We start from the raw sequence: 14,118 nt of genomic DNA, 5'->3' as shown, positions 1-14,118 counted from the left end.
CAAACAATGTAGACCCTCTATTGGATCCAATTGATTCACCAACAAGTATGGTTTTCACCATGGCTCAAAGGGAAATTTCTACAAGAGCTCCTCAAAGGGCATATGGCCCATTACCACAACAATCTGCCTTTGTTGCTGCTGCTGGTGCTGCAATACCTCAGCCAGTGATCACCACAGAGATGCTCATTGGTAGACAGACAAGGGCAAACACAATAGCTCAAAGAGAAGAAGGAAGAGCAAATAAAAGACAAAGAAATGCACCTCCAGGCAGAGGAACAGGAGCAGATTCAGCTACAGGCAGAGGCAGAGGTGCAGCTCCAGCTGCAGGCAGAGGAAGAGGTGCAGCTCCAAATGCAGGTAGAGGAAGAGGTGCTGCTCCAGATGCAGGCAGAGGAAGAGGTGCTGCTCCAGTTGCAGGAAGAGGAAGTGTTCCAGGTGAGAGGGCATGGTGGCTGTTGTTTGGAGATCAGATTCAGAGGCAAATACCTAATCTCAATGCACCTGCTGAAGATCTGAATGCACCTGCTCCCTGATTAGCTGGCTGTTGCAATTGCCATTTTTTTGTAAAGGCCTAGACTGATGTAACTTTAAGATTGGCCTATTAAGTATGCCAAACAGTGGCATGAAGTGGCAAGATTTGCCTTCTTTTGGTGGCAAAACTAGTTAATGCCTGAATGTGCTCAATGACCTAGTTAACTGAATTTGCCCTCATTGTGCTGTTCTAGTTAACTGAATTTTAATGCATGTTGTTCTAGTTATCTGAATTTTTTGCCTGCTCTTCTAGTTAACTGAATGTGCATAATGATGTTGTTCAATAAAATAAAATAAAAATATTCTTCTACTTATGTGAATGTGCACAATGAGCTAGCTAACTCAATGTGCACAATGATGTAGTTTCAAAAAAACTTTTTTTTTGCCCGGGGCTCGAACCCAGGACCTGGGGTTTATAACGCTGCGTGCAATGCCAGTGGGATAGAGCTAGTGATTTGTTCTAGTAGCACCTCTGGATATACATATTGTAACTTTTGTGGTCCTGCAGTTAAGCATGCGTTAAGGCCTCTATCTGACGATCGAGCACACCGTAGCGTAGTCGTTTTGGTTTCCTCACTTTAAGACGTGGCGACCTGCCGTTCTCCCTCTCCACTCACCGCTCGCACACCCCACTCCTCCACCACTCCACCAACCACCAAAAAAACCACGCCACTCACCGTCTCAACGACCACGCCACCGCCGCCGCCATGGACCAGAGTCTCGGATGGCAGAAAGTCGTCGAAGAGTTGGCCGGCGACAACCCCGAGCTTCGCGCGCAATACAGAGAGATCGCGCGGTGGTTCCCAAGTGTTTAGATGATGAAGATCCACGCACACGGTCTCGTTAAGGTGATGACGGATGCTGAGAAACGTCGTGCCTTCCCCGACGGCATCAACGTTCCTCCGGCGACCATCCTCCTCTGGGCAATGCGCGAGGTTCAGCGCTCCCCTGACCCCAGGCAGCGGGCCCGCTGGTGGATGTACCGCCCATCCACCGCGGCACCGGCCCAGCCGGATGCAGAGCGCGTTGCGTCCAGGACCGAGCACGTCCACGACTTCGTGCTTGCCCTGCCGGCGCCCGTCAACGCCACCTACTGGGACCATCAAGGTCCGTCTTTCCTCTTCGGGCCTGACGACGACTCTGACGATGAGTCATCTGACGAGGAGGTGCCGGAGGTCGTCCTATTGTCAGACGATGAGCCGGAGGTGCAGATCGTTGCGCCGGTCGGAGCCGTCGTGGATGGTGGCCGCAACGTTCCCATTGAGGTGGACGACCTGCCAGATCTGCCTGAATCCGCTATCATCAAGCAGGAGGTTGAGGAGGAGGAGGTGGCGCCGGCTGTTCAGGAGGTTAGCAAGAAGAAGAAAGCAGCAGTGAAGAGGGCAGCTGTTCTGGAGGTGCGCCGCTCCGAGCGCCTGAAGCTGCTCAAGGACTGAAGAATGCTGCGTTTGCAAGAGGTGCTGCTTAGGTATGCTGTTATACCACATCATATAAGTTAGAGATATGATGTTGTTAGGTAGGTATGCTGATATATATGACAGCATATAAGTTAGTAAGATGGGGTTGTTAGCTAGGTATGCTGCTATATCATCACAGCATATAAGTTAGAACTCTTTTGGACATTCTATGGTTAGGTGTGCTACTATATACAGCACATAAGTTATCTGTAATTATCTGAACATGCATGATGTTGGTATGCAACTGGACTGCTTCCAATCTTGCAAATGTGGTGTGCTGCACTGCTGTGATGCAAATGTTGCATACAGTACTGCTTTACTTGCTTCTTTCTCTTCTTTCTGCATGTGGAGCACTTACTATAAATAGCAATCTGTACATATGGCACCTCATACAGAAATTCAGGTTTCAGACTCATTTTTAGTCAAAATTCAGTCTAGTTCAGACTGTTAAGTTAAAATTCAGTTAAGTTCAGACTGTTAATTTAAAATTCAGTTAAGTTATAATTCCCTTTAGTAAGAATTCAGTTTGGTAAAACTTCAGTCTAGTTCAGACTGTTAAGTTAAAATTCAGTTAAGTTATAATTCCCTTTAGTAAGAATTCAGCTTGGTAAAACTTCAGTCTAGTTCAGACTGTTAAGTTAAAATTCAGTTAAGTTATAATTCCCTTTAGTAAGAATTCAGTTTCGTAAAACTTCAGTCTAGTTCAGACTGTTAAGTTAAAATTCAGTTAAGTTATAATTCCCTTTAGTAAGAATTCAGTTAACTTAAATTCAGAGTGTTAGTTATAATCTAGTTAAGTTTAAATTCCATTTAGTTAGAATTCAGAGTGTTAGTTATAATTCAGTTAAGTTCAAATTCAGAGTGTTTATTACTTTGGAAACCAACAGTTGACTCTAACATTGGGCCTACCTACCACCATAAATCTAATGCCTACCTACCAACCACCATTTCTACTATATAAAGCACCCCCAATTGCCACAAACAACAACCACAATCCCTTCTCCTCCCCCTAGCCGCCAGAGAAAACCCTAGGACAGATAGAGATAGATCTTGGAGAGGTCATCGATGAAGAAGAACATGTGCCAAGGGTAGCCAGGCGCAGAGAGGCAAGAAGGAGGGAGAGAAGGAACCTAGCTCAGCGGATACTTGCAGCACGCAACCGCAAAGAAATGGAGCAGTTCCAGGAGGCATCCCCCCTTGGCTCCAACCCTAGTGATGATGATGTCATCCACTGGGCAAGGAGGAGGGCAAACTTCCATCCCTTTCAGGTGACTAGGATGAGGTGGAGTAGAATTCTGTATCCAGATGAATAAGCTTTTATGTGATGCAGTATCTAGATCCTCCTGGCTATTTGCAGTTAACTGAAGTTTTTATGTGATGCAGTATTTGGTTTTTATTTGTCATGCAGTATCTACATGAATTCTGTATCCAGATGAATAAGCTTTCATGTGATGCAATGTAATAAATCCTAGTTCCTCCTTCTTCTATGATATGTGATGCAGTGTATGGAATGTATGAAGTAACTTAATGAAATCCTGCATCTACCATTCTGTGATCCAAAATACCAGTGTATGCAACTTTCAGATAACTGAACAAATAATAGTTAACTGAACCATATTCAGTTAACATTGTATAGCAAACGTCAGTTAACTTCAAAAACAATCTTATACAAATTTTTTTGATAAAATTTCATTGTATATATAAAAAACACGGTGAACTGACATAACAAATCAGTAAACTGACATAACAAATTAGTAAACTGACATAACAAATCAGTAAACTGAAACAATGTTCAGTTAACCAAAGAAATACTCACTTCACTGAATCTACATTCAGATAACTGAATAATAGTTAAGTTCAACAGAAAATCAATTCAGTTAACTGGCAGAGCATTGATAATCCAAATTCACTTAACCAAATTCAGATAACATAGTGCATGCTTGTTGATTGCAGCAAATAGTACAGGGCATCTGGATACAGGGCATCAAAGATAACCCAAATTAACTAAACAAGTCCACTGATAATCATTAACTAAACAAGTCCAGATGATCACTAAAATTCATCTAGCAGCTCCCTAACCCTCCTTATCTTGCACTTGGTGTCCTCTTTATGCTTGAACAGGTCACCAATCATATACTCTAGCTTCTTAATCTCTTTCTTCAACACATCCCTTTCTTCCTTCAATTTGTCCCTCTCTTGCTTCATCTCATCCCTCTCTTTCTCTGCCTTAGCCCTGACCACCTGATGAATGTTGGTCACTGATTTGTCAGCCATTCTCTTCTTCTCAAGTTCTAGCTTTAGGTCAGACAGAGCTAGCCTTGTGTTGCCCAATTCAGTAATTGCCTGCTCTTTGTCATCCACCATCTTAGCAAAATCAAGTTTAAAAAACCTCAGGTCTTTTTCCATGGCTTCCTTCTCTTTCACAACCCTAACATTTTCTTTAGCCTGAACAACAGCTTGCCTAATCCTGGATGTGACCTCATCTTCATACATACCCCAGATCCTAGCTAGACTGGTCCTCAATTGTGGAGGCCACTCTAGGTCAACCCAATGCACATAGGGGCATTTAGGCCTATCCTAAAATTGGTGAGGAAATGCATAATTCAGTTAACTGAAGAAAATACAATAACACTGAATCAAAATGCAGTTAACTGGACAAAACTAAGTTAACTAAATCAAAATTCAGTTAACTCACTGAATCAAGTTTCAATACAACATGTCTGTTTGCACAAAAATACATATTTGAACAACTAAAATAAACTAAATGGCACAAAATGGCACAACAGATCAAGTTCAATATCAAATGAACTAGTACTACAGCACTACCATCTCAATCTACAACTACCAACATGTACTAACCTTTTGTGCACAACCCAGAAATCTTCTTCCACTGTCAACAGACTCAAATGCAACAAACTTCTCACACACTGCTTGGTGCTCACACCTATTAGGTAGATCTGCAGCAAGGCCTGCCCAATCGGTGCTCTCAATGGTGCGAGGACCCTAAAACAAAATCTGGTAAGAAATCGCATTTTTCAGAAACCCTGGATGCTCATTTGAACCTGGACAGGATCTTACCCGACTGGTGACTTCGTCGCCACTTGACGCGTACGAGCTCGATCCGGAATCACTCCATGAAACCATGGCCGCTAGCTTGCTTGGCGGCTGCGGCGGGCTGGACGGCGGCGAAGAGCAGAGGAGCAAAGCAAGAAAACAGAGAGGGGAGTGAGCTGCGGGTTGTCTGGATCGGGGGGGCCCAGACCGTGGTCTCCTTTAATTAATTCAGGTGAAATGGTGGTAGTGCGGGTTGATTCCAAGCAACGGCAGGGGGTCTTTGCAAAATGCGACGCGCTGACCGGGTGCGCACCCACGAGTCCACATGGCAAGCTCGGATTCGTCAGGACTTGATTTGCACATCTTGAGCAAGTTTAGGGACTGGGTAGGGTCATTTTTCAAGTTGTAGGACCAAACCATCACATTGAGAGCAAGTTCTAGGACCCCTAGTGCTTTTAACTCCTTTTCTAACGTCTCTAACCAGTAAACCAGCGAACACCAATTTTTTAAGCAATCCTAGCGAACACCCTTAAGACCGCCAGATCCGATCAAAACACATGACAATTTCTCTGCGCCGCGTGACAATTTTTCTGCCCTTTTTTGTACTACAAGACAATTTTTGCTTTAGAGCATGGCAAATACCTTAACACGACATCTGTTTTCGCATGGCAATTTTGTGCGTTTGCCGGGAAATCTTAAAAGATCTGACATCAGTTTTTAGACATCTCCGAAAAAAAGACATACAAACTCCGTTCTATGACATAGTAGGCGGCGCCGCACTGGTTTTCTTAAGGCGTTGTTTGGATAGAAGATATATATAGAATCCGTACTCTATAAACCAGGAAAACGGTTCAACCAAACAAAACCTGGTTTGGCTACTATAACAAATCCACGTTTATAGGAAACTTGGAACTATACAACCCAAGATTTCGGGCTTATAGAAAAACGAGCTTATAGGCGTTTTTCCACAAACGCGATTGCTATATGCGTGATCGCAACAACTTTTTCCCACCCGCTCGCTTCTCAACAACTTTTCTGGCGCCAGTTCTGCGTTTTGCTGCTCGCCCTCGCGCCTTTTTCATTGCTTATATACAGGCCCCATCGCTAATAAAACTGGCTGGCCGTCAATTCCATTCACAGGCGCTGGCTGGGAGACGCTGGCGCTGGTTCTGAGTGGCTTCTTCATCAGGCGGTTCTCATCATCTTCCCATCTTCAATCAAGTTGCACGACCCTGGTAAGATCAATCATCCTGTCAATATAAGTTGTAGTCGATGTACATATTTCATGATATTGTCCATTGATCAATCATCCAGATCAACAAATTAGTCCATATAAGTTGTAGATGTACAAATTTCATGGTATTGTTCATCGATCAATCATCTTGATCAACAAATTGGTCCATATGAGTTGTAGATGTACAGATTTCATGGTAATGTACAGATTTCATGGAATTGTTCATCGATTCATTTTTTGGTAATGAAGCTCATTTTGCAGAAAGAAAAAAACTCCGGTAATCTGAGATAGCCAATTCGTAGATGAAACTAGAACCACCAACTTGGCAATTTGTCCCCTCCTCTCTCTAATTGGAAACACACCTCTGTTTGATCATAAAAGAAACCCACTACACTAGTTACTTGCTGCTGTACATGGAAACCAGGTAAATGCCAGATATGAAAAAAGAGTAAATGGCATGCTAACTCTAATTATATATTTATATGGTATTGATAGGCAGTAGGCCAATCTGAATTGTGCGATATAAGTATGTATGTTTGTGCTGTAGTCTAAATTGTATACACATGTATCATAGTCTAGTATGTAGGCCAATCGTGTACTCCTGGATATAAGGAGCCCTCAAATTTAAATTCAACATGCACATGCAGCTTTACCTCTATAAAAACAAATGGTAAGCCAACAGTAGATCACTGAAATACAAGCCATCAGTTCCTTTGTCGACCTGCAATGTGAAAAGAACATAGGAATACACGTAGAAATCAAACAATTAGTAGTAAGTGTTGTCATAGATAAAACATTAAAGATTAGCTCAGTCCTAGACCCCCATTTGTCTATTGCAATCAGAAGAATACACGCCAAGAGATCACATGAATGCAGTTGAAATATTATTATCATGTTCATTTCTTCCACTTAACAGTGTTCTTCTCAACCAAATAACTCACTTTGCAATATGGCTTGTTGTAAGTACAACTTTAAATTGGAGGTTTTGAAATGTCAAGAGAAATTAAGTTTGTCAATCACATACTCATTTAAATTTTTTATTTTCTTGTAGATAAATATGGATGATCAGAAGGACCAAAAAAATAGGAAAGAAAACCCAGATAAAAAGAGGCATGTATGGAAATCTTCGGAGAACAAAATACTTCTCACTATAATGAAAGATCAAACTTTACACGGAGGGAAAGAAGGAACAGGTTACACAAAGAAAGCATGGCGTGATATCTTAGAACAATTCAATGATTCAAGAGTAGACAAACTTGAATTACAACAATTGAAAAATCGCCATAAGTACTACAGGAGTTGCTATGCTGCCATGGATAGACTTCTTAAACTGACTGGATTTGGTTGGGACGACGATGACAAAATGATAAAAGCTTCAGAAGAAACTTGGGAGGAACTAATTGAGGTAAGTTTGTGCGAGTAGGATTCATATAAAATTGGTATATTATATTTATTAATAAAAAAATTAACAACTTGCAGAAGGATAAGTCACTCCAAGAATATCGAGAAAAGGTGTGGCCTAGTTGGGAAGATCTTCAACAAATATGTGCTAGTTCAACGACATCTGGAGTTGGTGCTGTATCTAGCAAAGGGAAAGATGGTTCATGCACAACTAAATCATCTCAAATTGATCTCAATAAGGATGTTGAAGTACATGAAATCGAGTCTGATGAAAACAATAGCTCCCCTGGTGTGTTCACTAAGAAGTCGACAGCCATTGAGCCAGAAAAAAGGAAATTCCCTGGAAGTGGATCAAAAGAAACTACAAGAGGACAAAAACGTACAGCTGATGATGCCATAACAGCAATTGATCGTCTTGCAGATGCATCACTCAGCATTGCTGAAGCAAAGAAAAAAACAGCAGAACAAAATGACACTTACTCGGTTAAATCATGCATGTCAGTATTAAATAGTATGGGTAGCCTCGATGTCAGCACAAAACTGAAAGCAGTAAAAGCATTTACAGATGGTGACAAACCCACCATTTTCATTGAGATGGATGAAGAAACTCGAAAGCTTTGGATTCTTGATCCTTAGTTATTTTGTAATACACCATTATTTGATTTCAGTAATTGTCGTTTTATGTATTTAGAGAACAATTTCCATTGCTTTTTCTGTCACTTTGTGTTGCAACAATCAACTGTACTTTCAGTTTGAGAAAGTTCATTTCCAACTATTTTATATATCTTATAAAATATTATTCTGAGATGATACAATCAATAGTGTACACTGTGCAAGGAACCATGAACAGTTTGTATGTGCTAGATGATGAATTTTCTGATTCCGAGCAAGTTCTTATTAATAACATTTCTGCAGTGTCCGTGTTTCGTGATGTGTTGTTCACAAGGTTATTCAAAACACCTGTAACACCTCCATATTAACTGGTGCCCAGAAAACAAAAGAGTTGCTAGAGGGACATCCAGTTAGATTTTACAAACAAATTCGTCTTGAGAAGCACATATTCTACTTGCTGCGAGATGCTTTGTGTGAGAGAGGTTTACTGAAGGATACAAAGCGAATGACAATGGACGAACAACTACTCATGTTTCTACATACCATTGGTCACAATGTTAGGAACCGTGTCATCCAAGATAGATATCAGCATTCTGGTGAACCAATCAGCCGACACTTCAACATTGTTTTAGATGCCATAAATGGGTTGCGTGATGTTTGCATAACAGATCCAAGGAATGAAATCCCAGTGAAAATATTGGGTGATGCAAGGTTCTACCCATATTTCAAGATATTTTCCCATCGCAAACACATGTTACTTTTAAATATGATTAAATACTATGTCATGGAAACTTAAACTTCATTGTTTGACTAACAAAAATCCCAACAGAACTGCCTAGGAGCAATTGATGGGACACACATTGAGGCAAAAATCAGGCTAGATAAGCAAACTCCTTATAGAAATAGGCATGGTTACCCCTCTCAAAATGTAATGGCAGCAGTGTCATTTGACATGACATTCTCATATGTCGCTGCTGGATGGGAAGGTTCTGCGTCAGATCAAGCAGTTCTAAGATGGGCTGTTACTAGTGGGGGTTTTGTTGTTCCTGAAGGTAAAAGTTCAAACATATGAACTATATATTGATTAATCTTATTACATAAAGATTCTGACCATGCTATCAAACCTTACGTGCAGGTAAATTTTATCTTGTTGATTCTGGATATGCAAATACTCCAAAATTTATTGCCCCGTACCGTGGAGATCGTTATCATATTGCTTCTTTTCGTGGAAGTAATCGACGATATACTAGTGAGAAAGATATGTTCAATCATCTGCACACACAACTACGAAATGTTGTTGAGCAAACTTTTGGTGTTCTAAAAGCTCGCTTTCCAATTTTAAGTAGGAAAGGAGGAATTCCTTATCCATATAAAACACAAGTCAAGATTGTTATGGCTTGTTGTATTATCCACAACTTCATCTGGAAGGTTAATCATCATGATGAGTTGTTCGAGCTTTATGAGCATGGGGAAGCACAACAACATGTTGACCATGGTGATCAGCAAGTTAGAGGGCAAGCAAGAGAAGATGAACGAGCTGCTGGTGAGAGAGTTCGTGCATGCATTGCTCGACAGTTGTGGAGTAATCATCAACAGCGTTCCACTCAACAACCAGAAGATGATTGAGCATTACAATATTATTTTTTAAATTTTATTTATAGATTCATTACAATAATAATTGTTACAATTTTTCATCAATTTATAGGTTCCAAAACTTCCCGTTCTGTATTACAAGATGATAGTAATGCTAAATTATTTTATGTACAACTGTGTGCAATAAATTTGTCATTCGATAAGAAAAATGGCTCCCAGCTCAAATAATTCGACCTTGAAATGCAAACAAAGAAGAAATGTTTACCTACTCCGCTGAATCATCGTCCTCACGCTTGACCTCCAGCCCCGACATGGCCGCTATCAGGGTGGGCGGCGTCGAGCACTCTTTTGAGATCTGAACTTCCATGTACGGACGCTGCTGGACGGCCAGCATCAAGGGGCGGCGTACATCTGGGATGAGCTCGAGAAGAACCTCTCCCCGAGCAAAGCCTGTGCAGGGCCGATGAGGGAGGTCGCCCAGGGGCGGCGGACCTACGGGATGAGCTCGAGGAGCAGATCTCGCCGAGCAGAGCCTGTACGGGGACGACCAGAGTCGGCCTAGGCGACCAGGGAAAGCCTCCGCGCGCGGAGTCGTCGAGGCCGTCCCGACGGGAGGAGGGCGCCGGTGTCTGGCGGTGAGGACGAACGACGGAAGAGGAATCACAGGCTGGAGCGGCTGGAGTCGAAGCTTTTGGGAAGTCATCGTCAATGGCCAAAATTGGGGAAAGAAAGAGAGAGAAGGCAAGGGGAGGAAGTGAATCGGTATCCTCCTACCCAAACAAGGAAATGTATACAAGCCAGTTTTATCCTTTCCAAACCCAAACGTGTTTCTATGTAAATTAGTTATCCAAAAATTCATTAGCAAAACCGATTTTGCTAAAATCCGGCTACAAACTCGTTTACCATGTATCCGGCCCTATCCAAACAACGCCTAAAAGTGACTTCACCAAGTTTATAAAGGAAGTTATCTTTACCTTTAATACAAACTCATGATGATTCTAATGGTATTCAGTTGATATTCAAGATTGATAAAAAAATCGGTAACTTGATCAAAATTTTCAATTGTTTGACTCTAACAAATCTTGTATCCACTGTATTCTAAAATGAATGGAGTACAAAGAAATAGCAAGGATTCAGTGCAAATGCTAAATGGTGTGATAAGCAGTAACCAGACGTGAGTAACAACAAAATACTCCCTCCCTTCCTTTATATAAGGTGTATTTGTTTTTTGTAAAGTCAAACGAGTGCAAGTTTGTCCGAGTTTTTAGAAAAATATATCAACATTAACAATATGAAATTCATATCATTTGATCCATCATGAAAAGTAGTTTCATATTTTATCTACGAGGTACTACAGATGTTACTTTATTCTATAATCTTGGTCAAACATTCAAATGGTTGACTTGTGCTTATATTCTGGAACGGAAGGAGTATAAAAGAGTGCAACAAGTGGTCAAATCCCTGGTAATTCTAAGGACAAACTGGTTGTGTTACTTATGATGATCAAACGTTCTTGAGGATGTCGGATAATTGGATAGTTGTCAACCTCATATGTGACTTGCATCGATTATTCTTGCTTATTCGGTCTTGTAGGGATATAGCCTAATACTATGTTATGCAAAGCCACCAACTCACGGATACCTATGATTGTGTTCTTAGCGAGCGATCTGCAACTACTAAGATTTATTAAGGTAAACACCCAAGCATAGCCATAACTTCCTCTAGGCCCATATAGGTGAAGTGTCACGCATTCGACTTTCGCATAACACCACTAGAGAATAACAGCGCAACATGATCAACCAACAATCTTTACTGTAAATACATATGAAACTAGACAACTAGCTTTCGCTTGTATCCTCAAGAACACAAGTGAACTACTCACAATGCATCATGGTGAACATATTCAGTGGTAATGATAATTTTATCAATCCGAAAGCAATGATCTTTCACCAATAATACATAAGGCATCAATTACCAATACAACAATTAACACCAACATGCTGTAACAGTAAGCAATTCACACATGATACAAGGATGGATGAGATTAGAATGGGGGTGATGGTGCTGTTGATGGAGATGGTGAAGATGGCTTGGATGAAGATGTCCCCCCTTGATGCCTTGGAGTATGTGATGGCGATTGCTTCAAATTCCCCTGGTCTGATGTGCATATCTGGCTAGAAACAACCTTCTAGATAGAGCCAGGTTTCCACCTCGCATCGGCTGCGGAAACAATCGGAGAAACATGGATATGGAAGAAATTCTTCAAAAGTTACCATATGGGACCAATGGGTCACTAGAGGCCACACGTGGGTGCGCCTAGGCACCCCATGGCCCACCTGACAACCCCCTTCTGGCTCCTGGGATCTTCTTGTGCAAACCTTTGGGAACTAATTTTCTTTTATTTATAGGATCCTAGCAGGGTATTTTCTTCACGATGGTCCAAAATCCACCATGGACAACATCACTGGCAATTATTTCATGGATTTTCTGCATTATAAGATAAACCATCATTAAATTGATGCAAAGGCAATTGAAATGACATAAAAGTAGTATTTATCCTTTTAAATTGTGACGCGAAATGCACATATCATAGTGTAGGTACCGCAAGATAGGTTATAGATATTGGTATGTAACTACATCAAATAAGGATATGCCACATGCCCCTATACGCCAGATGACCTAATTTCGTTAAATCACAATCAATTCTGCTCAATAGTTGGATGTCTCGTCTATTGCTTTCATTTACAGTCAACACACTTTCTCACTTGGTTTCGATAACTACTACGACTATCCAATGCAGCATTGCTATTGGAGTTAATTTTGTCTTTCCATGATCATTCGTACTATTTTTTTTGATATATCCAAGTTACCTCACTAAGAAATCAAAGGAGCATCCACAGCTGCTTTGAATGGTGGGACTCTCAAAACACCTAAACATGAAAGGGACTGTCTATTTGGTAGTTTACTAATTTAAAATTTGGTACCAATTTTTTCGCACCATATATCAGTGACACATGACACTATCAAGTTGTCTAATTCCCAACTCGATGTCAATCAAAATTTTGCACCATACAAACAACAACACATGTCACTAACAAAGAAAAACATTTTACATAAAACTCTCAATTACAACTTTGCCTGATATGATTTACATGTATTAGAACTTTGTTCAAACAAGTGTAATGGACAACTTATTATTCTAGATAAAGATTTCACAACAAAAAAAGCATAAGGAAAATGTTCTACCAAATTATGACTTTTCACCACGAACTATTCATAGAACAAGTGACCCTATTCCTATATTTATCATAATATTAAAAATGCACACTTTTGTAAGCACAATACAATTGTAGTGTAAAAATCACTAATAACATGCAAATATGGACTTGAACTAGTGGCAAGAAAATGATAAAACCCAAAATGGGAAAATAAAAGAAAAAACTAAAATTAAACTAGGGCAAAACCATCATCCATGCTAAAGTCTCTTACTTAAAATAAATAATTAGGTACCAAAGCAACCCACAACTCATCATCAACAAATAAAAAAGCGAAAAACAAATAGGCACAATAAGAGAAGAATTGGAGACTAATAATAAAACCTGATTTGAAGCTGAAAAAGATCATTCAACTAATAAACTAATTCTAATATGATCAGAATGTCTTGTCCACTTGACTCCTATACGATTAGTAAATATCATGAATTCAAAAGAAAGAGAGTCTAACCCTTGATGGCTAGGATACATTCTCCCCTTCAGATTTCGCCAGTGAGTCTGTGGATTCGTCTCCCCTCTGACTGCCACTCCAGCGCAGTGACAAGGAGGAGAGTGCCGGTGCCTCCACTCCGGTTAGTAGTTTAGATTAGGTTTTTTCAATCCTCGCAGGTGCGGCACTCGGGGAGATGGCGACGCTTCTTCTTCGAGTTTGTCTTCTGGGCTCCGATCCTCCTGGACTTCATCCATCTGGACATAGTCAACGGAGCTCCGGTGCAGATTCTTGCCGTTTTCTTGGTGTCAGGTGTTTCAGATAATTAAATGGTTCAATGGTGACGACTGCGACTCCAGAGGGCTCGTCATTAGAGGCACATGCACGAAGACTTCTAAACTATCAACGAAACTTATGAAACTAGTTTTGAATCAAAAGAGCCCTCAAGTTTTTTTTATTTAGATTGGTGATCCTATTCGTTTCGTGTTGGCGTCACCGGAGCAAACACTCATATTCATCCATCTGTTTCTAATT

Source organism: Triticum urartu, chromosome 5 (genome assembly GCF_003073215.2).
Source record: "Triticum urartu cultivar G1812 chromosome 5, Tu2.1, whole genome shotgun sequence".
NCBI classification, from domain to species: domain Eukaryota; kingdom Viridiplantae; phylum Streptophyta; class Magnoliopsida; order Poales; family Poaceae; genus Triticum; species Triticum urartu.
This window is presented reverse-complemented; position numbering follows the sequence as displayed.